Genomic DNA, 27,696 nt, shown 5'->3' with positions numbered 1-27,696 from the left:
TCGTAGGATGAGGCAAGCTCAGTATCCTCCTATGCTGCCATCTTCCCAACTCTTTCTTCTCCTCCAACTTCAGATATCTCACGATTTGAAGAATTTTCCTAAGACTGGCTTCTGTTGCCACTGATTGTAAACTTTTCACTCACCCTCTTCTAACATAATTCTGGTGCTGGGTATTGTAAGTCACTTTCATAATTGAAATGCAGCCTCTGGTTTCTCAGGATGCTGGGTGAGTCAGTACTGTAGTACAGTAGGAGATGGAATGTCTGGAAGCCATTTCTATATCAGATCATGTAGAAGTGACTGTGAACTACAAAAATATATCATGCTAATCACAAACAAAATAAATGTATCCTCCAATTCTATTTCCCCTTAGCCTAGTCCCCAAAAAGCCTGTGGCCACTCCAACACCACCTAATCTGAGGGGAATGTGATTGGATGGGAATTGGAACTGGATAGCATACTGGTCTCAATCTTTTGTGTTTGAAATACTTTGCACTTGAAAATTTTACAGAAAACATATGACAATGTCAATGTATTGCTAGGACTCCTCCAAGGCCTTGGAAACAGTGAAAGCAAGGGTCCCTGAAGCTTAAACTCATTATCTGTACAGCACATCTACCTGGACTGACCACCAATTTTGTCCTCTCTCTCTTCATCAAAAATATTTCCCTACCTGAGGTTTTCCCCATCATCAAACAGGCTCTTATTTATTCCATGAATATGAAGTCTTGACACTACTTTGCCCTCCAATTCCTACCCCATTCTTTTTATTTTCTTTACAGTAAAACTATTTGAAAGTGTTGCATAAACTTCACTCTCTCTAATTCCTCACCTCTCATCCTTTTCAAGTCCACTACATGCAGCCTTATTCTCCACTGCAGCTGTTCTTATCAAGTCCACAGTGAATTGAACTCAAAATCCTACCTTCTCCCTCTCTTAGCTGAAACTCACAACAACTTTCTTACCTCAGTTAATGGCAATTTTATACTACAGTTATGCAGGCCCAAAATACTAGTGTCATCTCTGATTCCTCTTTGTTCTCATACAAATCTCAGAAAATCCTTCTAGACCCTCCACTGCTACCATCCTGGCCTAAGTCATCATCACTTCTCACATAGATCAATGCAACAGCCTCCTAAAAGGTTGGTCTTTCCCCATTCTAGTCTCAACATGGCCCTAAGAGCATTTCTCTTAAACTATAAACCAGGTTCATCCACTGCTCATAACACTTCAGTGACTTTTAATTTCACTCAGAATAAAAGCCAAAATCCTTATAAAAAAATCTTCACCATGGCCACCTTCATCTCCACTCCTCCTTTGCTCACTCAGGCTCCTTGTTCATCCTTGAACATCCAGGCAGGCACCGAGGGGAGCAATTCTTTGCAGGGCTCTTGTTCCCCAAAGCCATGCTGCTGAACTTTTGCCCCTTCAGTCTTTACTCAGATTTCAACTTCTCAGTCTTGCTTTCCTGACATTCTAGTTAAATCTGTGCACTCTCTGCACACTTTCTATAGACCTTTTCTGCTTTATTTCCCCCTGCAGCACTTACCTTTACTAACACACTACTAACCATTGTTATTTTGTTTATAGTCCCTCATCTTTTGACCCCATCCCCTCTCTCCAAGAGGACAGGGATTTGGTTTATGGCTATACTGCTTGAACATAGAATTCTACCCAGCACACAGTAAAAAATGTTTGAATAAGTGAAAAAATGAACAAATGACTGAAACGTTCTCTTTCCTTATGTTTCTGGTGTATCTCTCATAATTATCATATAATTGAGATATTCTTTAATAAAGTCTTTCTTCATCTTTTAATTGCCATGTTTAGTTCATTTATATTTATGATAATTGATGTTATATTTGGAATTATTTCTATGATCTTAGTGTTGTGACAATGATGCTATTTCTATGCATCATTTACTTTTCTCCTTTTTTGTTTTCTATTGGATTGCTGAATTTTCCTCATTTCCAGTTTTCTCCTCTACTGATGTGGAAATTATGTATACCAGCCTTAGAATCATAGCCACTCTATTCATAGCTCAATTTGCTAGTCTAAGCAGCAGCTTGGATTTTTTTATAGCTGAAGTGTATAGTAGCTTCGGGCTCCTTCATTTACCACATTCCCTCTTTTCAATCTATAAAGGTCAGAGGTACAAAATCTGGAATTTTTAACTTCAACTTTTAAAAAAAACAAAACTTTATGGGAAAGCACATCTTGGCATAAATGAGAACTTTGGAGTCAAAGCTTCCTAATTATATAGTTAGAGAGCACTGGTGATTACCTCAGGACAATGTTACTGCACGGTAGAATCCTTTCAGGAACTTTTAAACAAACACTGATGCCTAGGTCCCATTCCAAACAAGTTAAATCATAAGCTTTGGAGGATGGAGTTCCCAGCAAACGCCTCATGTGATTCCAATGTGTGCTAGAGCTGAGCGTCACTGCCCTAAACCATTCACATGCCTGAAATGGCAACATCTAGTATTTTATAACCTGAATATCTCCATGCTATTCCAAATATCCAATTTTGTGTTTATACCAAATATAATTTCACAGCACTCTCATTTTACACAAAGAATCCCTTCATGCTAATTTGAAATTCCTACTCATTAGAAATTGTTTTGAATTAACAAATGTTTTATACTATAACACAGATAGCATCTATAAATGTATACATAGTGGTGTGATAATAAATGTTTAAACATTGGCTTTCTGGGGGGGCAAAGCCTAATTTGTAGAATTTACCAATTTTCCTGGTATAGATATTGCCACCATGACCAATTTCAAGCTATGAACTTGCTGTCACTAAAAACAGAATTGGGAAGAGATGTATGCAGTCAGCGTTGAAGCCAGGGCTCCAGCTCCAGAACAGTGCTCCGTGTAGGCTGTCAGCCGCTCTTCACAGAACCATAGATCTGCCACAGCAGCTTACAAATGAAGGAGCCAAGGGTCCAAGGCACAGAGGGCTTCACTGACTTGTTCTAAATCAAACAGCTGCTTAATAAAACAATATTTGTAATTTATATTGAAGCAGCAGGTGAGCTAAAACTGTAAAGTATAGGTGTAAACACACATGTGTTAATAAATAAGGGTTCCAATTAACCTAACATTATTTACTGACTGATTTTCTTTTTTCTACTAAGTTGTGATATCCCTTCATTACTTATTAAGTGCTTATATATAATAAATTGTCTCCCTGGTTTACCTATTATACTGCATTTTTTCTGTCTTCTCTACTTTTGGCTAAAATTTGTTTTACTATTTACTAAGAAATTCTATGCTCCTCTTTTGAAAATATGGCTTGGCTAAGATATATACATATATATATATATATTTCCAGATTTCTTTAAAACATTTCTTAAATTTCTCTAAAGAAATTTTGGTAATTTTGATTGATATTAACCAATTAAATTTATAATTAAAGAAAAATTAATATTAATTTAAAAATTAAGACTCTCCATTGGTAGAATCTTACTGCATTTATAATTTTTGTTTACATTATGAGTGGAATTTCTTTCTTCATATATAGGATAACTGATGCTGTTTTTTTTTAGGCAGATTAGCCCTGAGCTAACATCTGCAGCCAATCTTCTTTTTTCTGAGGAAGATTGGCCCTGAGCTATCATCTGTGCCCATCTTCCTCTATTTTATACATGGGATGTGGCCACAGCGTGGCTCCATAATTGATGCATATGTCCATACCTGGGATCTGAACCAATGAACCCCAGCCCACTAAAACAGAGTGCAGGAACTTAACCGCTGCCCTATCGGGCCAAACCTAGGATAACTGATGATTTCTATAGACAAATTATTTTATTAATTCTATTGCTTAGACAATTATCTTATATTTTCTAGGTATAAAAACATGTGACCACAATAAACTATGCTGTATATCTACACACAATTGGTCCTTGTTATTCCCAGGCTCCATGTTTGCAAATTCACTTACTTGCTAAAATTTATTTGTAACCTCCAAAATCAATATGCCTGGCGCTTTCATGGGCGTTTAAGGTCATTGTGGACATGCGCAGATCAGCAAACTAATTACCCTGCGGCATGCATTTTCAGGTGAAACCAAGTGAGGTGACACTCCGCCTTCTCGTTTCAGCCCTTACACTCAAACAAGAACCCTTTTCACAGTCCATTTACTGCCATGTGTTTTGTATTTCTGTGTTTTTTGTTGATGATTCGTTTCTTAAATGGGCCCCAAGTATAGGGCTGAAGTGCTGTCTAGTGTTTCTAAGAACAAGAAGGCTCTGATGTGTTATAAGGAGGAGGGAATACATGTTGAATAAGCTTCCTTCAGGCATGAATTACAGAGCCGTTGGCCTTGAGTCTCATGTTAATGAATCAACAATATGGTATATCCAGGAGAAAGAAGAAAAAACGCATTAATTTGTATGTGACACTGCTCCAGAAAGTGCTAAAATAACACTTATTATGTTTGATAAAACTATGGAAAAACTAAAAAATGGCTAAATTTGTGAATTCATGTTATAACACTTGAAAAAAAAAAGTGTCTTGCAAGTACTGTACGATACCACTTATATTTGGAATCTAAAAGAGCCAAAATTGTAAAAGCAGAAAGTAAAATGGTGGTTCCCAGGGGGTGGAGGGTTGGGACAGGACAGATGATGTTCAAGGGTATGAACTCGCAAGAGAAGCACATAAGCCCGAGAGATCTAGTGCACAGTTCAGCAAATACAGACAACAATCTCGTGTTATAATCACCACACCAGCTAAGAGACTAGAACCTCATGACTCTAACCAGTAAAAAGAATCATTATGTAATGTGATAAAGGTGCTACTTATGGCAATTGTATTACAATACATAAATGAATCAAATTAACATGTGGTACACCATAAATTTGCACGATATTGTATGTTAGATTCATTTCAGTTAGAAAAAAGTGTCCTGGACATCACTAGTGTGGAGCTGAAAGCCAAACAAATTTACAATCCCATATTCAGAATCAGGAAAATGTTAAACCTTTCATGGCCAGTGTTTTATTATAAAAAAATGTTGCATATAATTATTTGTAAGAAATATATATCACATAATGTATCTTTAAATAGAAACACATAAAACAAGGTCATGTATTGATTGGTTAATGAAATGTTATGACCAGAGAATTATAGGGCCTAAACTTTTACTTTCCCCAGGAGTAATAGCTCAGTATTCACTAATTCAGCATTCATGGCAACTTTATAGAACATAACTGTTATCATGTGTGTCTGTGTGAGTGTGTGTATGTGTGTGTTAAAGGAAGGAACATTACCTAGCGTTCTACAAATTTATACATTTGTATAAACTGTATACATTATACAAACTGTACACATTATACAAACAGAAACCAATTTTTGTGTATTTATTTCAACATACATTTTACAGAGTTTAGGTAGCTGATTTTTTTTAACGTAATTTGTATGCAATGTGTATTGTATGTGTGTGTGCATGCACCTATATATAACATACATGTGAATTTTTCATCCAAAGTTTTAAGCATTTCCCCATATTGTTATGAATTATTTCTCACCATCACTTTTAATGGCTACTTATTAAACTATATTATGGATTTATGTAAACATTTCTTTAGTGTTAAAGCGGTTGTTCCTAGGTTTCTGTTGTTAAAGTAACATAGTGCTGAATATCTATATGCACTTTATTTTCTGCATGGGGCATTATTTCTTAATGATAAAGGATCTACGAGCTCTTTTCTGCTGTCAAAATGTTTCAATATTTCTTTTTGAAAAAGCTTAGACATTTATGTTCCCATTTCTCTTATAAATGTGAAAGTGTAACAATCATTTTGAAACTCTTATAAGAAAGATTAAGAATACAGAATTTTCATTTCATATTTTGGGATTCCAGTACCTCCTCTCTCCCCATCCCTTTACAGAATTTTGTTAATTTAACTCAGGATAATCATTATCCATTTTTTCACTTTCTTTTTATCAGTTTTTATTTTACTTCATGTGAGAGCTTAAAATGAATTAGTTTGACACTATATGTTTATTAATTTAATGTTCAAAGTCAAATCCTTTTCAATCATAACAACCTGGATGATAGGTTCCTAATTTATATTCATTTCTCACCATTTTTAGCAGGTCTTCTTGCAATTAGACATTAGGATGATCTCTATCTTCATATCTTTATCACACCTACGTGATGTGTGACTGAACACTCAGTTTTTACTTCAAGGTTCTATGGATACTGTTTCATTTTCTCCTGCTGTTGAACGTTGCACAGCTTTGAAGTCGACCTGATTTTTGTTTCATTGGACATAACCTGTTTATGTTGTTTTTGTTAAGTCGTCGAGTCAAATTACTGGAGTTGGTGGCATGTCATTCCATATATTTCACGTGTTTTCATCACATGCTAAGACTTAGCTATTTAACATTTAAAAATCACACATATATTTATTTAAAAAATAACCACATAAACATCACAATTAAAAACATTGTAGTTGATGAAAAATTATAGGACAGTTGTTTCTGCATAAGTCTCTTCTCTACAGTAGAGTTCTTATAATTTAATTTTACTTAGAAATGCGGACAGAACAAGATGATGTTACTGCAAGATATTTTTAACTATTACCATAAACTACTTATGTGATTGGAATATTTTTATATTTACATTAATGACATTATTTCCATTATTTGCACTATGGCTCTTTCTTCACCAAAATAAAATATTTTCATTGAAGTAAAATATGTTAAATAAATTCTAATACAGTATGTCATAGAGTATCTTAAGCTTCCTCTAATAAGCTGCTATTTAATTGCCTGATACTATTACTGTTTATTCTTTTTGGACCCTTTTGAGTTCCTCGTGAATCATACTCACGTTGCTTCATCTATATTTGAAGACAAACTTTAACAACTGAAATGCAATCCTGTGGTTATGCTTATGAATATGTACAGATGACTGTTTCAATGAAGTGCAATGCAGAGTTACAATTTGGGCAAACCAGGATAGCTAATCATAACATTAAGTACATTTAACTTACCTGAATTTGTTTACCTCTCTGAGGGGAAAACAGCACTCAAAGCAACTTGTGATTTTTCTTATACAAACCCAGTCAGAGTTTCTTGTCCATGTAACAATGTTGAAACTATGGGCAGATGGTGCTCATCAAAGGTGGGTGTGATCTTCATAATGGGCTACACAGTATCTTTAGAGTGTAGACCTTAGGGAGATGCGCTCAAGACAGTTGGTGTGTCCTTCTCATCAACTCCTCAGGGTTAGATTTGGTCCTTAGCTACAGTTTCTTTCAGCCACCATTCATGAATTGTATCTACTTCTGCCCAGATGGTAGTATTTTTTATGATGCCTTTTATAATAAGAGATAATGTGTAGCAATCCGTTATAAGCTATTGTTGCCATCTGTTTTCTCCAACAATTCCTGGAACATCCACCTGCCCTCGACATCCATAAAATTCACATTTTAACACTGTGTCTGACAATTTTTCTAGCAATTTTTGATATCCCGCTAGCATTATTTGTTGCACCTGCTTTGTAGGCCATTTCAGTTCATACATTTCTTCAGAATGCAACATAAAGATAGAGACTAAATTAGAGTAAGAAAGTGTTTATAAAAAGCCACTAAACTGGGAAAAATTCACAAGAGCCTTCTTGTGAATCTCACCAAGAAAATCTCACCAAGAGCCTTGGTGAGAACATAGGCCATTACTCAGTCTTCTTTGTTAACAGGCAATGAGAAAAATATTTATTGACTGTAATCTTCAATGCAATCCATAATATTTTAGAGATCAACTAAACTTTAATGAATTCGTGCTGTTCTTCAGCAACAATAAACAGGTATGACCAACATTTAAACCCTCTACAATGTGACTGCAACCTGTCTGTGCCGTTTTCTCCCTTTCTGTTTGTAGGAGGTAATGTATTGCCGTCAGTGGTATGATAGCAAATGTTTAACAACTAGCTTTCTGGGGAAAAAAAAGTCCTTATTTTTAGTATTTGCCAATTTCTGCAGTGTAAATAGTCCAACCATGGCTGGTTTCAAGAATGCTGCTTTGAGGGGAGATGTCCATAACCAGTTCTCAAGGTCTGGGACATGCTGCTCCAGGACATCCCTGCGAGAACTGGAGTCAGTCTGAAGTTTTGTTCTATTTATAAATTATGTGACTGAGCTCAAGCTACTAAATCTTCCTGTTTCTTTTCTTTTTTCTTTTTTAAATTAAAATTACTCCTTTATAAACAGATGTTGGGTTAATAGCATGGTTTGTTGTATTAGAGACAAACACATTTAGACTCATTCAGACATCAAATGTTATGCGGCTTCAGAATGTTCTGAGTGGCTCTTACTGAGATTGTTAAAATTCAAAACCCATCAAGACGTGTTCTGCTCGGCAATGTGTAATTGCCAATTTTCGAGGCTGAAAATGGATGAAGTTTCATCATTGTAGATTCAAAGGGTCCATGTTAGTGTCAACCAGCCAACTGAATCTTTCAAAACTGACATCTTAAGGCTATAGACCCAATCCATATCAATATCTCTTCAATCTGAACTATGGGGAAGTGGGACTTCAAGAGCAGGACTCTGAAATCATAGAACACTTTAATAATAATTTTCCATTTTCAAACAGTATTATTTTGTTTTGGCCAAACAGCTATTTCTTAAGAGGAATGTAAATTTATCTAACATTTTTCTCTCATGTAAACTTGATATACAAGGTCAACATTTTCTCCTTTTTCATGTTATTTTCATGTTTATTCAGATTTGGCTTGTACCTTTCAACATCTCCATAACATTAAACACCTCTTGCGGAGAAAAGACTCAGTATTTTCTGCTCAAAGGTTTCACCTGGTTAGAGTGAATATCTTCAAGTTATGTGACAGTCACTTCATTAGACAACATTCTCTCAAAAATTAAAGCCATGGATTGGCACCTGTTTTGCTTACTTTAAAATTGTGTACTTTGAAGGCACTTTTTCTTCCCCCTAATCATCTATACATATAGATCATAATACAATACCTAATCATAATACAATAAATGAGTGGAAGAAATATTTTTTAGTGGAAGTTGGTCTGTCGCTTGCCAGAATTTGTAGGGAGAGCTGTGCACCACGCAATTTGAGGGATAAGTCCTGTCAGGGAGAGCAGAAGCCAAGAAGCAGATGTGAACTTTGCTCAAACTGACATGCAAGACAACTTCTGGAAAAAGCTATACTTGTTTCTTGAAGGAAAATACTCTCAATTTCAGGGTATTTCCTACAGTTTCATTACGAAGAGCTTAACAGAAATATCTGCCACATCAATAAGTTTATTATTATCTTTATCTGAAGAATCTTCATAGAAAATTGTGGTTGAGTTTTTTAGCTCTCAGTGGCCTGCTCTTGCGCTCTGAGGAAGCTTGCCTTCTTTTGAGCTACCCAATCTTTCTTCTGGGCAAGAGACATCTTGGGACGGTTCCACCTCTTCTTTTTAACTTCTTTCTTAGGCTTCTTGGCATAGACCGGATTCTCTCATACAGCAGAATGAGCTTTCTTACACATCTCTTTCATCAAGTCTGGAGTTACATTGTTCTTTATGGACTGAGAAAATTGTTTCTTGTAGGCATCCTCATCCTCTTCCACCAGGTAAATATATAATCTGCAATGTTCTGACCCATGATGTGCTTCCATTGTACTTCTGCAGTGAATTCCTTGCTCTCTGAATCATAACTAGGGGATCGTTTGGTACTGTGAGGTATAGACAAGCCTCCACCCACAGCTCCTTTCAGGGCCCCAAAAACCTTATTTCCAGTAGTAGTTCTGGCAAACCCTGCATCCAAATAGCAGGTGAAGGCACCAGGTTGACCATCGATGCTTTCCACGTTGTGTTCCTCTCCGGTCACCTCCACTTGGCCTTCACAGATCTTGTCCATGCCAAACCTATTGAGAAGCGTGTGGGCCAGCAGCGGGCCAGGGCAGCATGCATAATGTGTGAGGCCAGTCTTCGCGCCAAACTCCAGGAGTTCATGAGCACAAGCTGCACAAACTATCATCTCTCCTTCTATACGGGCATAAGCCATCTGACAAATGGCATCTCTGTTGGTTACATGAACTATCATCCTGTATTTGGGTGTGTTGTGCTTATTTTTATCCTGGATTACTAAGTGTTTCTGAGCATAGTAATCAGTTTTACCCTCTCGTCGTCTTCTAAATTTCACTTGTATCTCTTGCAGTAGGCCTTATTCTTGGCAACTTTGACAAACCCCATCCTGCAGAACAGAGACCCGTGTCTGTGGCTGGCCACAGAGCTGCAGGCCCAGCACTGCTCTGGGGAGGGAATAAAAAAAGAAAAAAAAAAAGCTTTATTTTCTAGCTATAAAATAACCCTTACCATGTAGGGGTTTTTGAGAAACAGAGATGCTATGTGCAAAGCAATGTGCATATTAGCAAATAATAGAGATTCACTGAATATTATGTATTATTATAGTTATCACATCCCTGTGACCCTTAATCTGCTCAGGCTGCCATAATGAAATACCACAGACTGGACCTAAACAACAAATAGCTATTTTCTCACAGTTCTGGAGTTGGAAGTCCACACCAGGCGCCCCGAGGGCAGGTTTCTGGCGCGAGCTCTCTCTCTGGTTTGCAGATGGCTGTCCTCCCCCTGCATCCTCACACGGCCTCGCCTCTGTGTGCACAGAGCGAGCTTTCGTGACTCCTCTTCTCATAAGGCCCCCGTCCGCTCAGATGAGGGCCCCACCCCATGGCCTCACTTAAGTTTTATCACCTCCTGAAGTGCTCTGTCTCCAAGTACGTCACACTGCGGGCCAGGGCTCCAACAGACTCGGTTTGAGGGAACACAGTTCGGTCCTTAACAATCCCTGCACATTCTCCAGGCTCCCCTGCCTTCTCGCCATCTCCCCAGTGCGCCTGTGCTCTCTCTGCTTTGTTCTTGCTGTTCTCTCCAGCTCTGTGTCCACTAATAGACAAGCTCAGACTGTCAAATCCTAACTTATCAAAGCCCACCTTAGCTGTCACTTCCTCAAGAAATGCCTTCCTGATCATCCCGACAAAAATTCTCTCTCCCACCTTGAGAACATGAAAGCTTCGGTTGTGCCTTTCCGGTGATGCTCACTTCCCTCAGACAAGTGATGTGCCTTATTTCATCAATACTAAGATGTGGATTTGCCTCCCTTTAACATCCCTGAAAGTTTTTTTTTGTGATCTTAAGGGAGGACAAGAACTGTCTTATCAATTAAAAATTCTTTAATAACAACCTACATCACTGGCCAGTATTAATAATATGACATAGAAATAGTCCTTCAAATGCTCATTTTGACAATGCCTTCTTATATATGTACCATTATATGCACTTATAAAAATGAAAAGTGCAATTATATCTACGAATATTAATTTTTCTTCACACACGAAAAAATTCAATTTTGAGTCTCCTCATTCTGTAAAAAATTGTCATCTAGTACATATTTTAGTTCATTCAACAACTTGCAAATCAAACCCCAGTTCATACGGACAAATCCAAAATTAGGAGACATGAGTAACCTTCCATGTGTTGTGATTTTTAATCGAAAGTTAAAGAAATCTAATTCACAAGAGCTGAAGGAAAAAAGAGAATTCATATTAACTGCATTATATTAAAGTATAACATTTAAAGTGGTAAAATCATAACTTTACAGCCTTTAGTGTCAAGATCAAAATTGCACTGAATGAACTTCTGGTGATCTCTTCTGCCTGTTTCTAGGTTTTGAATAGTTTTTCTGACACCTCTTTGGCTCTGTGAAGAACTTGAGTTTGTCATCACTGGCCCAGAGGCTGTGAATGCTTCCTAAAAATTGAAGAGAGATGGTTGTAAATGATGTTAGGAAAAAGAAAACATTATTTTTTCTTTTCTTTTAAAAATTTTTTTCTAGATGTTATCAGTAGAAGGTTATAAAAACTTTGTTTAGGGACTTTCCTGGGATAACCATTTCTTCACAGTCGCTGTGATGCAGGGCGTTACTGTTCACAGCATGGTACCTCAGAAGGATGGAGCAGTGTCCTAGCCAGAGGACAATGAGGAAATCAAAGATAGTCTTCACTTCAAAATTTACTGAAAACTTTTTTTTTTCCATGACAAATTCAAATATAGGAACCGAAGAATGCTAAGGACTCTCAAGTCTTACGATTACCAGAATTTTCAAGTTATCTGTGGTGAGAGTTTTACTTACCTATTTTTTTCTAGAGTGTGTGTCCTACTTGTCAATGCATGCCTGGCTGTGCACGACTAGTTACACTGCTGGTGCCAAGTGCAGCTCCCCAGGTGGGTTTGCCAGCACGCAGACTCCTCTGCACCCTGTTCAACTCTGAGCGCGACGATTATGTCCTCTGAGAGCACTGCAATGACGAAATGCTGTTCAGACTTTCCAAGTGCTTCTTCTCGGGTTCTGTACTTATCAGGACCCACAAGGAGCAGTTAGCACCCCTGGCACTGGCCTGTGGACCATACCTGGACTAACACCACTCTACCTTGGGGAAAAGCATGAAGCAGCTTTGAAATTTCTGGACATTTTTTTCTCCTTACGCATCATTATTTGACATGACAATTTTTTAATGTTGGTTGTCCCCTCAGAAATGCTGCCACTTCTGTTTTTAAAATGTAGCCACCAATGTCGCCAGGGCATGAAGCTTATCCAAGAAAACTAAGTCACGGGAACAAGTTTTCTCAAAGAGCACGACAAACTTTATATTGGATTTTCTGTTCAGGAGTTGAATAATAATGAGAAATTTCTAAATTAGCTAAAACAAAGTTTCAAACATAAAATTTATAATACCATGTCCTTCCCTCTGTCAGCTAGCTATTATTAGACTATGTAGTCACCTTTTTAACCTCAAATATTCATCACATGGACATATTGATTGATGGTTTATAATAAGGAGAAACTACTGAAACTATAAGAGATTTGCACTTGGTGCCTTTAGAAGGTTCATAAAAGTACAAATAGCTTTAAATTCAAGCATTAGCAGTTGCTAATCTTGAACACTTTGATTACCTTCCTCTAAGAGCATTACATCTAATAGTTACTGTGACAAAGGTAAGCCCTTTGGTGCCTTGATTTCCATTATTTGATCCTGATTAATTATCTTTAGTGCCATTTTATCTGAATCAAAAGAGGTTATGAAATAAAAGGACTGAAATCACCCCCAAAGACTGCCTGAAATACATCCATCAGTGAAGAAATCGAAGATCCTAAAGGAGCTTCCGTCTTGCAGACTGGGGTGGGAGGACAGGCTATGGGTGATGAACGTAAGTAATAAGTGCTAAGGTATAGCTGAAGATAACAGTTGCCAAAGAAAGAAGAAAAGAAATAGAGAAGGGCTTGGGGATTGGGTTTACGGGGGCTTGAAGGTGTGGGGGTTGAGAGTCTGGGGTGTTGGGTAGAGGGGCACCGGCATGTTGTGATATTAACGAGAATGGTCATTGTCTACATCCTTAAGAAGATGAGATCTGAGCAAGGACTAGAAGTCTAGGAAACAGCATTTCACAGAAAAGAGCAGCTGAGGCAAACGCTTCCAGGCAAGGGTCCCTGGTAGGACAAGGACCATCACCAGGACGGATGCAGCAGGAGATGGGCTCCGAGAGTCAGTGTGGGGGGTGGGTGCGTGGGTGCTGTCTGCCATCGTTTCTGTCTCACTCCTCCTTTGCTCCTGCCATTGCGGCTCCAGCCGGGCAGGTAGAGCCCTCTGTCGCTGGGCACCTGGGGCCACCTGCACCCCATAGGATGATGCCTGGACCTGCTCTGCTCCGCTTGTTCCTGAGCAAACCTGGCTGTGCCTAGATACCATCCCCTGGAGCAGCCCACGATGGTGGGAGACGACTGGTGGTAAATCAGGCTTCCCCAGGCAGGTGTAGGCACAGAGGTCCTGTGGCCGCAGAGGGGTCAGCAGCATGGAGGTACAGCCGCCCAGAGAGAGAACCAGCTGCCTACCGCCCTTGGACAGGTTTTTCTTCTCAGCCTACTGTCTCTAGTTCCCTCGCTCTGGTTCTCTGGATTCACTTCCCAGAGTAAACATCTTGCTTATCAGCACTTGTCTCAGGCTCTGCTTTTTGGGAAAATGGAGTTGAAGACAGAGCTGAGTGGCCAGGTCATACAGGACCATGTCGGTGAACAAAGACCATAAGATTTCGGCCTTCTCTGAGTGTGGGGTTTTGGACCAGGGAATGAGATGATCTGACTCAAAAAGTAGAAAATGAGGAAAAAGAGAATGAGAGGACTCTATCAGTCAGTGACTGTAAACAGCTGTTTGCCCCCACACGCAAAAGCACAAACTCACAATCTAATCCCAATAATCTCAGGAAACTTTGAACCCAGATTCACAGCAGCCATGCCTGACGTTTCTTCTATCTTGTGGAGAATAAGAAACCGTGCAGTTTCCCTCAGGTTGGTACCAGCCTTATATTTTGAGCCAAGTGGAAAAAGTCCTAAGTAGGCTCTTAAGGGTTTGTGGAAGTGGATGAGGAATGAAGCTGATCGTAAATGAGACCACTTAATTTTGATTCTCTTCACCCCTGGATGTTGTTACTATTCATAAAAACAGAAAGTATTTTAAATACATGGAGAATGGAATTCATTCAACAAAATTATGTTAATACTAAAAGACTTGCTTTTTATTTGATGTGTCTATGAATAGTTTTAAAAAATGACTGTTATTCGAAGCTTAGTATTTAAGAATCTGTTGCTGAAACCCCAAAATGATCTAAATTGTCATTTTTGTAGAAATAAATGAAATCTTGATGTTTATTATATTAACCTTCAAATACTATATTGATACAGCACATTCTACCACAACATAGACTTTTTCCCAATATAGTGCTAAAAGGTGGGCACGCTGGTTTCTGACATCACTCAAACGGAAATGGGCTACACTCTGCCAGACACTATTCTAAGTGAATCTCTTTTGGAATACCTGCAACAACTTGGATGCTAAATGCTTCTTTTTTCCTCCTAATAGACAATTTAAACATCCAGGATGTTTCATTTAACTTTGTATGTCAAAATGTTATATTTTGTTTAATTTATAAGGCAAATTTTCGTGTAATTTGTTACAATTTTATGTATCTTATTTTAATTAAATTTTTGTGTGATTCATGGGTCAAGAGTCATGAAGGGATTCTACCAAATTTGGAAGCTAACGATTTACCTGCCACAGCTTCGTGGACGTTGGCAGAAGGCACAGGAAGCTTGGGTTGGAGACAAAAGACTTCTTAGTCAAAGTACAGCAAGCGGTAGGAGCTCTGTGTTCCCATCAATGCTTGTCCCCTGCGCCCCCCCCCCGCCCCCAAAATCCCAAGGGGTGAGGTGCAGGTGAGCGCACACCGGTGTTGAAGCGCAGTGAGTCTGTGTAACAACCCGAGAGCCCAGAGTTTGGGAAACCTCAGTCTTTTATAAGGAGACTACAAGCATGTTGGCTGGATCTTTGCCCCAGAGGGAGCCATTGTCTTTAACACTGCGGGTGAGCACCACCCCATGCTCTGGAGAGAGACGTGCTTCTGACTCCCAAGGCTCTTCACTATACTAACATCCTTGAGAGGAGGGCCTGGCACAAAAACCTGCCTAAGCCTCTGCCTACAAGCTGTGGAGAAATGTGAGGGATATAACATTGTGTTATAATTGGTTTTTGTAATAGAAGTAATTCTTGCTCCTGGCAAAAGAATGAGCACCTTAGAAAAGTATATAGAATCAACAGGATCTTTTCACATAAATGAGATTATGTAATTCTGTGTGTGTGTGTGTGTGTATGTGTGTGTGTGTGACTTAAAGAAATATAAATTTATTGTGTCACAGTTCCGGAGGCCAGAGCCCAAAGGGTCATGGGCCGCGCTCTCTGAAGCCAGCAGGGGAGACCCTCCTTCCCTCTTCCAGCTCTGGTGGCTGCGCAGATCCAGATCCTTGGCCGGCAGCTGCAGCACCCCAATCTCTGCCTCTGTGGTCGCCTGGCATTCTTCCTCTGTGTCTGAGGCCTCTTCTTACAGCACACCTGTCCTATTGGATTAGGGCCCACCCTAACCAGGATGGCCTCACCTTAACTTGATTACATTCGAAAGACTGCCTTCTCAAGTAAGGTCACATTCACAGGTACTAGCAGTTAGGACTTCAACATATCTTTTTTGGGGACACAATTCAACCCACAACAGGTGCCTTTTCCTAATTCACACAAAGTACTATCTGCTTCTGTGTGGGGTCTGCATCCACCCAGAGGTGGTCTTTGTGCAAATTAGAAAAAGGATGCTCCATGTTGGATGGTGGCAAGCACTCACTGTGGGATCTTCCCTTTGAGGAAGCGCACGTGCCAGGCGCACAGAGAGAGGGTGGATCACCAGACTGTCCTGGCAGGTCTGCTCCACTTCAGGAGGACCGGGCCCACAGCACCCAGCCATTAAGGAGCTTCCTGGTACCGTGTCTCCTACATGAACTGAAGAAGCCTTATGAGCTCAGCTTGTCGCCTCCTCCCAGGGCTTCTTCCCCCCGCCATCCTCCATGTGGCCACCAGAGGGCGGCGTCTCCTCACAAGGCGAATCTGTCATTCTCCTGCTGAAAACCCACCCTGGCGTAGGCGCAGGGCGCGCTCGCTGAGCGCGGACAGCCCAGCCGCTGGTCCTGCAGAGCTGGCGGCCTCTCCGCTCCGGGCTCTGCTCAGGCTGCCCCTCCTCATCATCTGGAGGGAAATGGTTTTTCTTGGATAAATTTGACATGTAACTTTGTGCAAATTTAAGGTGTACGGTGTGTCACTTTGATGCATTTATATATTGTAATATAGCTGTTGTAAGAATATTTATCACATTACATACTTACAGTATTATCGTCTATATTCAATACACTGCACATTAGATCTCTATGGCTTATTTAGTACTTGTTAGAAATTTGTACCCTTAAACACCATCAATCTTATCCCCTCACCTCCATCCCCTGGTAACCACCATTTTACTCTGTTTTTTTCCCCCACAGGTTTGACGTTTTTAGATTCCACGTATAAGCGAGATCATACAGTCCTTGTATTTCGCTTTCCGACTTACCTCGCTGAGCATAATGTGCTAATGTCCGTCCATGTTGTTGCAAACGGCAGGATGTCCACCTTTCTCGTGGCTGGGTAACATGCCATTGTGCATGTGCACCACATCTTTCTTATCTATTCATCCGTTTGTGGGCATTGGGGTTGTTTCAGTTTCTCGGCTATTGCTAATAATGCTGTGATGAACACGGGGGTGCACATAGCTTGTCAAACTACTGTTTTCATTTCCTTTGTGTATACACCCAGAAATGGACCTGCTAGGTCATATGGCAGGTCTATTTTTAATGTTTTGAGGAACCTGCATAGTGTTTTCCTTAGTGGTTGGACTAATTTACGTTCCCGTCAAGAGTGTAGAAGGATTCCTTTTTCACCTCATCCTCGCCAGCACCTGTTGTCGCTTGTCTTCCTGTTGATAGCCATTCTGACAGGTAGGAGGGGACATCTCATTGTGGTTTCGGTTTGCACTTCCTTGATGATTAATGATGTTAAGCATCTTCTCAGGTGCTTATTGGCCATTTTGATGTCCTCTTTGGAAAAACATATATTTTGTTCTTCTGCCCATTTTTTAATTGCATTGTTTGGTTTTTTGTTATTAAGTTGTGTAAGTTCTTTATGTAGTTTGGATATTAACCCCTAATCTGATATATGATTTGCAAAACTTCTCTCCCATTCTGTAGGCTGTGTTTTCATTTTGTTAATTGTTTCTTTTGCCATGCAGAAGCTTTGAGATTGTAGTAGTACCATTTGTTGATTTTGAGATCATAGAATTCTTTAACTTGCCTTTTGCAATTAATTCTGTATTTTAAGCATTTTTCTGTATTAGGACATAAAAATATACCTCAATATTTTTAATATAAATGTAGAAAACCATTATATGGTTCTATCATAATTTATGGAATAAATCCCTGATTAGTCAATATTTAATTCTTACAAGATTTTTCTGTACAAATAGTGCTGTACTACACCTCTTTGTACCTATGTTTTGAATACTTTCTAGAGTATAGATGTGTGATTCCCAGCTAGAAGGCTGTGTGATTCACTACTGGGTCAAAGAGTATGTGGGATTTTAATTCGAGGGCTATGAAACTGATCTCTTAGAAACTGCATCATTTTCTTCTGTTTCCTCACAGCCTTGCCAATTCTGGGCGTTATCAGTGTGCCAGGCAGAATAATGGCTCCCCAAAGATGCCCACGTCCTAGTCCCCAGAACCTTATACTGCAAAAGCGACTCTGCAGGTGTGACCAGGTTAAGGATTTTGAGATGGGAGACTGTGTTGGATTATTTAGGTGGGCCCAATGTAACCACAGGGATCCTCATAAGCAAGAGGCAGAGAGGGAGATGTGATGGGAACTGAGGTTGGACTGATGTGACTGCTGGCTGGGGACCACCTGTCAAGGAATGTGGGCAGCCTCTGGAAGCTGAAAAAGACAACGAACCAAATTCTTTCCTAGAGGCTCTACAAGGAGCCCTACTCTGCCAAGACCCTAGCTTTAGTCCTGGGAAACCCATTTCAGACTTGTGACTTCAGAACAGCAACATAATAGACGTATTGTTTTAAGCCACTCAGTTTGTGGCAATTTGCTACAGCAGCAACAGAAAACTAATAAGATAAGATTGTTTAATCTTTGCCAATATAACAGACAAAGCCTAGGCAGCATTTCATTTTTAAAATTTGCATTAATTTAAATATGAGTGAAACTGACGTTTAATGTGTCATTGAGCTTTTTTTTGGTTAGTCTTTTCATATTCACTTGAAAGTACTCTTTTTGTATTTAGGAAATTACTCCTTTGTCACAAATACTGGAAACAGCTTTACCATTCTGTTGTATAATATGTCTTTAATTACATCCCTAATATGCCTGTGCTTTTTTTTCCCAGCAGGAATTTTAGCTATTTGCATAGTGAAATGTATGTTTTTCTCGTTTTCTTTTTGGCTTTTGGATTTGTGTCAGCCATAGAAAGCTTTTTTTCTCCTAAAGTATAAGAAGATATAACAATGTTCTATTCTATTACTCTTAATGGTTTTTGCTCTAAATCTTTGTTGCTGTATCTCAAGTGCCTAGAATAGAACCTGGACAAAAAGTAAGTCCTCAAAAATCCTTGCTAAATAAATAAATAAATGAATGGATTTATGATTTACTTGGATGCAAGCGCTGAGTAGGGACACAGCTTCATTCATTAGATATTTCAAATGGCTAGTCAGTCTTCAAAAAACTGTTTATTGAAAAATAGAGATTTTTACCAAATACTAGAAGTGGTTTCTTTTATTAAATCCTGATATATCTCTGTATCTATTTCTGGATTCTGTTTTATGCCGTATTGCTGCATTTGACTACTTCTGCCTTATAGCTATCTGTTTTAACTTTTATTGCTTTATTATAGAATGAACTCTTGTAGTAAACACTGTGAGTTTATAATTAAAACTATCATCATTGATTTGAAAATTCCTGCATTGTTTTCCTTAATAAAATGTAGTATCAGTTTTAAAAGTTCCCTTCTCTAAAATAATCTTGCTATTTTTAATATTGAGGAAATGATGTTTTTGAACCCAAAGCAGAACTCATATAATATGATTTTAGCTTTTGGGAACAGTATTCTTAACTTATGGATATAGTGCCCGCTTATAGATATAAGCCTTTGTGTATATTTTTGAGAATATAATATGCAAAAATTAGGCAGCGTTCTATAAGCACATTGAAAGAGAAGTATGGACCTTGACTGTGTTCCTAGATTGGATTTCAAGTTTTCCCAATTATGATAGTTTAATGGAATTCCAACCAAATGTTAAAATTTTTTTTGTGAAATTATCCAGCATAGTGTATAAGCATATATAACTAAGATAATTTGGAAAATGAAATTGCAGAAATGAATTTGGCAAATAAAATTTGAGGAGATTTTGCTTTTTTAAATGGTATTATATTATGATAATACATTTATTAAAGAAATAAAATATGTCAACAAGCCTGAGAAGACTACAATGGAATGTGTAGCTTGGAAATAGAAAGTATTCTGTTAATATATAAGAGTTTGTAAATATGTAATTACAACTCATTAGGAGCCAAAGGAGCTGTCAATAAATGGTTTTGCGGCAATTGACTTGGTTTTTTGGAACAAAGCTATTGATATGCTCTGTGTGGTAGGCCCTCAAGATTTCATACCTGATCCCTGGAAACTAATATGGTGAGACAGCTCTCCCCTGATTACATTATGTGGGGCCCAGTCGACTTTAAAATAGGGGGCTTATCCAGGTGAACCTAATCTAATCACATCAGTCCTTTTAAAAGCAGAGTTTTCTCTTTTCTATAATAACACAAGAGGAAGTCGGAGAGATCCTAAGAACAAGGAGATGCAACTTCCTGGCTTTGATGACAGAGCAGTCCAAGTAAGAAGTGGGGTTGTCCTTAAGGCACTGACAGTGGTCCCCCAGCCAATGGGGAAATGGAGACGACAGCACTATGACTGCATGGAACTCAATTCCGCCTACAACCTGACTAAGCCCAGAAGAGGACGCTCCCCTGAGCCTCCAACTAAGAGCCCAGCCCAGGAACACCTTGCTTGCAACCTCCTGAGACCCTAACCGGAGAACCCAGCTGAGTCCACCTGCGCTTCTGACCTATTGAACTATCAGCTAACAAATTTATGTTGCTTTAAGTTGCCGTATTTGTGGTAATTTGTTATGCAGTAATAGAAAACTTTGTGGCCTAAAATGTGGTTTTGGAAAGTTTTTAATGATAAGAAAAGAAAACGTTTATGCTATAGTTAAGTGGAAATTATAGGATCCAGAACTTACATATCACTTACATTCATAAAATGACCCTAGAAAAAAATAAAAATAAATTTACAAAAAATGTACATAAACAGTGATGTATATAGTAAGGCGCGTGGGGGTTGTAGTTACCTTTTGGACGGTAAGTTGAACCTTCCGTATCCTCTTCTTTGAAAACTCTCCTTTACCTGCAGCTGCTGTTGAAAAGACAGGCTTTCGATGTACCTGCCAGTAGACCAACCAAAGGTCAGCCAACCAGAGCCTCTGTCCCTGGGAATTTGAAACTGGAATTCAGGGTAAAACTAAGACTGGGTCAGTCATTTTCTACTGCATATATTTACATGTAAGCAAAGCAGCAAGAATAGATTTACAGAGAAGGAAATAAATCTGACAGCAGAAAGGGGAAACGAGACCCCATAGCTCCTGACTCTTCCTTTGCAAGCTGCCGGTGTCTTTTCTGGCTCCGGCTCTCATGGCAGTCCTTTTATCTGTGCAGCATCCTTCAGACTTTAGCTTGTTTGAGTAAGTATATGTTTCCTACAACTTAACAATTCACAAAAAGGATGATGGATAATTTTAATTTTCTTTTGTGTTCTTTTTTGAATTATCCAAAATTTTTGTATTAAAGATATAGAATCTTATAATCAAGCATAAGAAATATTCATTTGAAAATTTGTACAAAAATATGCAAGAAAAAATTTTAAAAGTCAAACAATGCAGCTGCATGGTCAAAGTGCAAATATGTTTATTCATATTTATAAGGCACATAAGTCTCAAAGGAGTAAAGTACATGTACTGTATGAAAATCCATTTCAAAAAATAAAAATTAAGCCAATTAAAGTGTTGGTAGATATTATACCAAGAAACCAGGATAAAAAAACCACAGCAACGGAACGTAAGATTTGACGGAGAGCTTCTAGCAGTCAAGAGGTCACAATGCGTGATCTTCTAGCCATTGTCTGATTAAAGGAAACAAGCCAGTTCTTTAGAAAAGAGAAAATTTCCCCTGGTTTTTCAGTCTGAATGGAGACTTTTTAACATATACCATTATAGAATTACAGAGGGTGAACATTAGAAAAGTCAAAAAGATAATGTCATCTAAGACTTTAATTTTGCCCTCTAGAAATTTGTGTCTTTACAAAGTACAGCAGTGTACCCTGGATCTGATAGAAATAAAAGTATTCTGGTAGATGATGCAGAAATATTTTCTTGCATAGCTGCCTTTTTATATTGCCTTATTTAAATTACCATTTATGGAAGTCCTTTCTAGGATAATACAGGGGAATGGTCTTGGTGTGTAGCTTTGCAGTTATACAAATGTGAAGCTTAGAAAATGTAAGGGATAGCTGCTTGGCAAGCATTTTGTGTTACCTTTCTCAAAAATAAACTTGGCTCCTACTGGATCTTGAATTCATGGCTCCCACCATTATCAAATAAAGCATTTAATCTCTCAGAGAGTGTCTGGAGCTCAAACATTTTGTGTCCTTGATTAAAGTGAGAGTCAGGTACTTTACGGGGCAGGTGTGCAGGTGGCAAGTAACATTCACATGATAAACAAAAAATTAGGGAACCTTGTTTGTATTCTTGCTCAAGCAGAGGGTACTTCCACCTCTCAACTTTGAGCAAGATCGTGCACGTGTTAAGAGAAAAAGATAATAACCTAGACAGTGAAAATGTGGACTTAGAAGGTGAACTCATGCTACCCAAGCTTTAGAACTAAAATTCGTCAGGAGGAACCCATCAGAGATGTTTTTGGTTTGCTTGTTTATGAGATATAAAATTCTAAGTTGGTGGAAAATTCCTGTGACATAATATGTGCAGTAAAAAAAATGAAAGATATATATTGACCTGAATCTTATCCAGCTTCACACTTAGTTATTTTTTCTTCAGCAGGATATTAAGCTCCACTTGAGTGGTTTGTAAGTCTGAATTTTCAAGGGTGCTAAGGAAAAACAACAGTTTTATTTCTGCTCCACAGATATTACCCTCTTATTACTGCCAAAAATCAAGGTCATGGAGGTGATTTGGCCAGAGGCCCAGTGCAATCAAAGCCACTGCAGGTAAAGTGAAATGTTTAATTATAACTCTCATTTTCTAAATGCCTTCTTGACTAAACGGTTGATCAAACAGGGACATAGGCTGCCAGGGGTGATGGTGGCCTCTGTGCAGACAGATGAAGAAAATTAAAGAAATGAGCCTGTTCACGTAATCCTTAGCCGAATATGAATAATTCTTGGGCAAACACAGAGTGAAAATGAAAGATAAATGTGAAAAAAGAGAACAGAGACTGATAGATAAACTGAGGCTAGATGTGGCTTTTGTTGACAATATCACACTAACAGTAACAGAGGGTGAGAAGAAACAAGGGCAGGATTTTAATATGCAGGGACCATGCCAAGGCAATTGCTGCAAGAATCAATAAAGCACGGCATGATATTAAAATTCTTATACAGAGAGAGGCATTAGAACAAATCAATATGGGCACGGAATTGGTGAGAAGTCTTTATGTACTTTGAGAGTTTAGAAAATAAGAATATGATTTGGGAAACAAAAATATAAGAAAAGCAAAATTACACTTATATTTGTGTGTAAAAATCAGAAAATATTGGAAATAAAAATACATATTCCATGGTCCAACAATTCCTCTGTAATCCTAATAAATAATAGAATATGAATATATGTATATGTACATATATATGTATACATGTATGTATATGGGTAGGTATTTATACACACACACAGAGACATGTACATATATATTTGGATTTCATTGCAGGATTGTTTGTATTAACAAAAACTTGAAACAGGCTAAAGTATCATCAATGTTATGCATGTTTTAAAAGGAAGTGTATCATAAGCAATAAACTAATTTTAAGCAATAAACAGATTGCACACAGATATGTAATAAGAACATGCACATATATATATACATATGTATATATAGAGAGAGAGATTTGTGGAAATAAGTGTGCATATTGCTATATCTGTATAAATAGAGGAGAAAGTGGGGAAGGATGTCTTAGTTATAGTCTTGGAAAGTGGCACTGGCAGGGGCAAACAGAAGGGTTTTCATTTCCTTAGATGATTTTTAAGAGTTAATAGTATGGGTAAATATTTATTTTTTGTGAATTTCTATGTTTTTCTAATCTAAAAAATTGATTTTGGGTTATGCATCCATCTGTATATTAGCCTTCTGGTTTCCAATGATAGATTGTATGGTTTTAGAGATTTTTTAATGATATTTTGAGACAAATGTATCTAAGATATCCTCCACTGGAGAAAGAAGACAATGATTTTTACATGAATACATAATTTCTGTGTTTTACAATTTAATAAGAATGTGGCAGAAAAAGTCAAGAAATCAGGCAAGATTATTGAATGCATACAGCTCTAATACTGGTAAAAAGATAGCTGTTTCTTAAAAATATTAAAAAATGACAAAAGGAATGGAAGCCAAATTCATAGGACCTAAAAGGAAATGGCAATAAAGCCACAATCACAAGATACGAGAAGATTTGTTGAATTATAAAAGCCATATTCAAGAAGTCTTCAGATGATTTGTTCAATTATTAAATTGACTGTCACAAAATTGAGGAAAAGTGAGCCCAGATATATGTTTGCATGTATAAAGACAAGAATAAGAGGTATAAAGAAAACAGAGATAAAAGACGCTGTAAAATCAACATAATATAGGATGAAAGAGTACCAATCCAAAGAAAATGAGATGGGTAGATGCAAGCTGTGTGATTTCTACTTGGCAAAGAATATAAAAAGACAAGTTGCAAGCTATAGCCACACAGAAACTGCCTGAGGCAAAAGCAGAAGAGGTAAACAGCATCAGCATGCCGTGACCCAAGAGCCAAGGCAACTACATGATGCTGAACTTCAACGGATGTGAACAAAGCTAATCAGGGAATGAATCATATCCCACTTTTCACCAAGATGAAAAGCAACCAGGACAACTCAAAAGACCAATAAAATTACATCTCTGTTTTATTAATCGGCATTTTCATAGAAGAAGCTCATTTGTGAAGGAAAAAGAAGAAAATCTTGGTATCTAAAGGGAAAATATTTTAAACCTTCTTTAAGTTGTTATAGAACATTTGAGAAGGATCATCCATGAAGGCTGTATCTCACTTTATAAAAACTGTATACCCAAGGAAGTGAGAAGACCCATTCATCTAAAATTATGTCACTGCCACTCCAGCCTATCTGCCATTAATTTCCTTTGCTTCCTTCTTTCAGTTAACTCATGGCTTTGGATAACTATGTTTTATTTCTTCAATGCCAAAAGAGATTCTTTATAAAATATTTTACTGACTTCTTCATTATGCTTTTAGTCAACTTATCTTTAGTTTTTCCAATTAAAATGATTATAAAATTTTATCTCAGGGCTGGCCTGGTGGTACAGCAGTTAAGTTCACACATTCTGGTTCGGCGGCACAGGGTTCGCCAGTTCAGATGTCCGGTGTGGACATGGCACTGCTTGGCAAGCCATGCTGTGGCAGGCGTCCCACATATGAAGTAGAGGAAGATGGGCATGGATGTTAGCTCAGGGCCACTCTTCCTCAGCGAAAAGAGGAGGATTGGCAGCAGTTAGCTCAGGGCTAACTTCCTCAAAAAATAAATTCTATCTCAGTTCTAGAGGAGAGGAATAACATTACATTTCCTCTTTGGTGGATGAAAATTAAAAAGGAAGGTTGAGACATCAGCAACATGGTGGAGTGAGCAGTTTCCTTTGTCTGTCCCCCTTTGAACTACAACTAATTGGACATTCATCATTTAACAAAGGATATCCACACAGCACCTCAGGATGCCTGAGAGACCTGTGCTGCCATACGTTGGAAGTTGGGCAGATTTCCCCCCAGGAGGAGGTGGAGATAGGTGAAAACTCTTTGACGCTCAGACAGCCTAGTACCTGCAAGTGACTCTCCTGGCTGACATGCTCATAGCATTGCCATGGCCCTGAGGGCAGGTGTGCACGTGCATCAGTGGCACGACTGTGGAAACAGGTGATCATAGCCCTGGGCCCCCTGTGATTGCACTTTAGTCTAGTGGGAAAATCCATGGTCCCACAGCAGCTGCAGGGAAAGCCTCTACTCGGCCTTAGAGGGGAGGCCCCTCCCAGCAATCACAAGGCTGGGAGGCCCTGGGACAAAATGGACTTCACCAGCTGTGTAATCCGCCAGCTGCATTTAGCACACACAGCCCTGCTGTGCCCCCAAGGGGGCAAGGGAGACCCAGCCAGATCATGTGAGTGGGCGGTGACAATCTGGAGCCCCATTGTGACTGCTCCTCAGTCCAGGGGGAAAATCCACAGTCCCACAGCAGCCACAGGGAAAGCCTCTACTCAGCCTTAGTGGAGAGGCCCTGCCCAGCAATCACAAGTCTGGAAGGCCCTGGGGCAGAAGTGGCACAGCTGAGTGAGCTAACCACAGGCTGCAGTAGATACCCATAGCTCTACTGTGACCCAGAGTGGACAAGTGAGATCCTGCGGGACCTGAGAGCGGCAGAGCTGTGAGTGTAGGTGAACCTGCTCCCAGCTGCTGTGAAGCCCATAACACCACTGTAGACCCTAAGGAGGGAGTGTGTCTAGGTTGTCTGCAAGAGCAGGCACCAGCAACCCAAGGCCCCTGTGTCATTGTTCCCACAGCTGATGGGAGACCCCACAGGGCCACTGTGATCATGAGGAGGGGCCCAGGCTTGGTCAGGAACAGCTGACAGGACCCTGGTTGGTGCAGATTACACAGCTGCTGTCCCCTCCCCACCAGCAGAAGCAAGCAGAAGAAGTAACCAAACTCTGTCTCTATGCAGAGGCACAAATCCATGCCATCAATCAGTATGAAAAAATATATTAAATCTCCAGAAAAGAAGGAAAATGACAAGTACTCAGAATATAATCCCAAAGACACTGAAATCAATAACCTAAATGACAATGAATTCAAAACAGCTATCATTAAAAAACTCAATGAGTTAAAAGAGAATACAGATAGACAACTCAAAGAGTTCAGGAGCTACGTCACAAAAGAGCTTCATACTATAAAGAAGAGCCAATCAGAAATGTTGGAGATGAATAACACAATGGAGGAAATTAAGAAAAATCTGGACTCTCTGAACAGTAGGGTTGATAATATGGAGGAAAGACTTAGCAATTTGGAAGATAGGAATATAGAAATGCTTCAGATAGAGGAGGAGAAAGAACTAAGACTAAAAAGAAATGAAGAAACTCTCCGAGAAATATCCGACTCAATTAGGAAATGCAACATAAGGATTATAGGTATCCCAGAAGGAGAAGACAAGGAGAAGGGGGCAGAAAGGCTGCTCAAAGAAATAATGGCTGAGACCTTCCCAAACCAGGGGAGAGAGAAGGAACTCCATGTGACAGAAGCTAATAGATCTCCAAACTTTATCAATGTAAAAAGACCAACCCCAAGGCATATAGTAGTGAGGCTTGCAAAAGTCAATGACAAAGAGAAAATATTAAGGGCAGCAAGCCAGAAGAAAATGACCTACAAAGGAATCTCCATCAGGCTGTCAGCAGATTTCTCAGCAGATATCTTACAAGCTAGGAGAAAGTGCAATGATATATTCAAAACTCTGAAGGACAAAACCTTGCAGCCAAGATTACTCTATCCAGCAAAAATATCCTTCAAATATGATGGAGAAATAAAACTTTCCCAGATAAACAAAAGTTAAGGGAGTTCATTGCCACAAGAACCACCCTCCCAACAAGAAATGCACAGGAAGACCCTCATACCTGAAAAAAAAAGTAAAGGTTTTACAAAACACAGAGCAAACGAGACAAGCAGAAAGACAAAATCAGAAAATTGCAGCTCTCCATCAGAACAGGTTAGCAAATGCTAAATATAACATTAAAGATAAAAGGAAGGGAAACACCAAG

At 38.8% G+C, this 27,696-nt stretch overlaps 1 pseudogene; it reads right to left on the bottom strand.

Moving 5' to 3' along the window:
- Positions 1-9,307: 9,307 nt before the first annotated feature.
- LOC103561667 (large ribosomal subunit protein uL18 pseudogene) lies at positions 9,308-10,243 on the bottom strand (annotated as a pseudogene).
- Between the last annotated feature and the right edge of the window lie 17,453 nt (positions 10,244-27,696).

Source organism: Equus przewalskii, chromosome 27 (assembly GCF_037783145.1).
Source record: "Equus przewalskii isolate Varuska chromosome 27, EquPr2, whole genome shotgun sequence".
In the NCBI taxonomy this organism is placed as follows: Eukaryota; Metazoa; Chordata; class Mammalia; order Perissodactyla; family Equidae; genus Equus; species Equus przewalskii.
The sequence above is the reverse complement of the archived record's forward strand: the minus strand, read 5'-3'. Positions and strand labels throughout refer to the sequence as shown.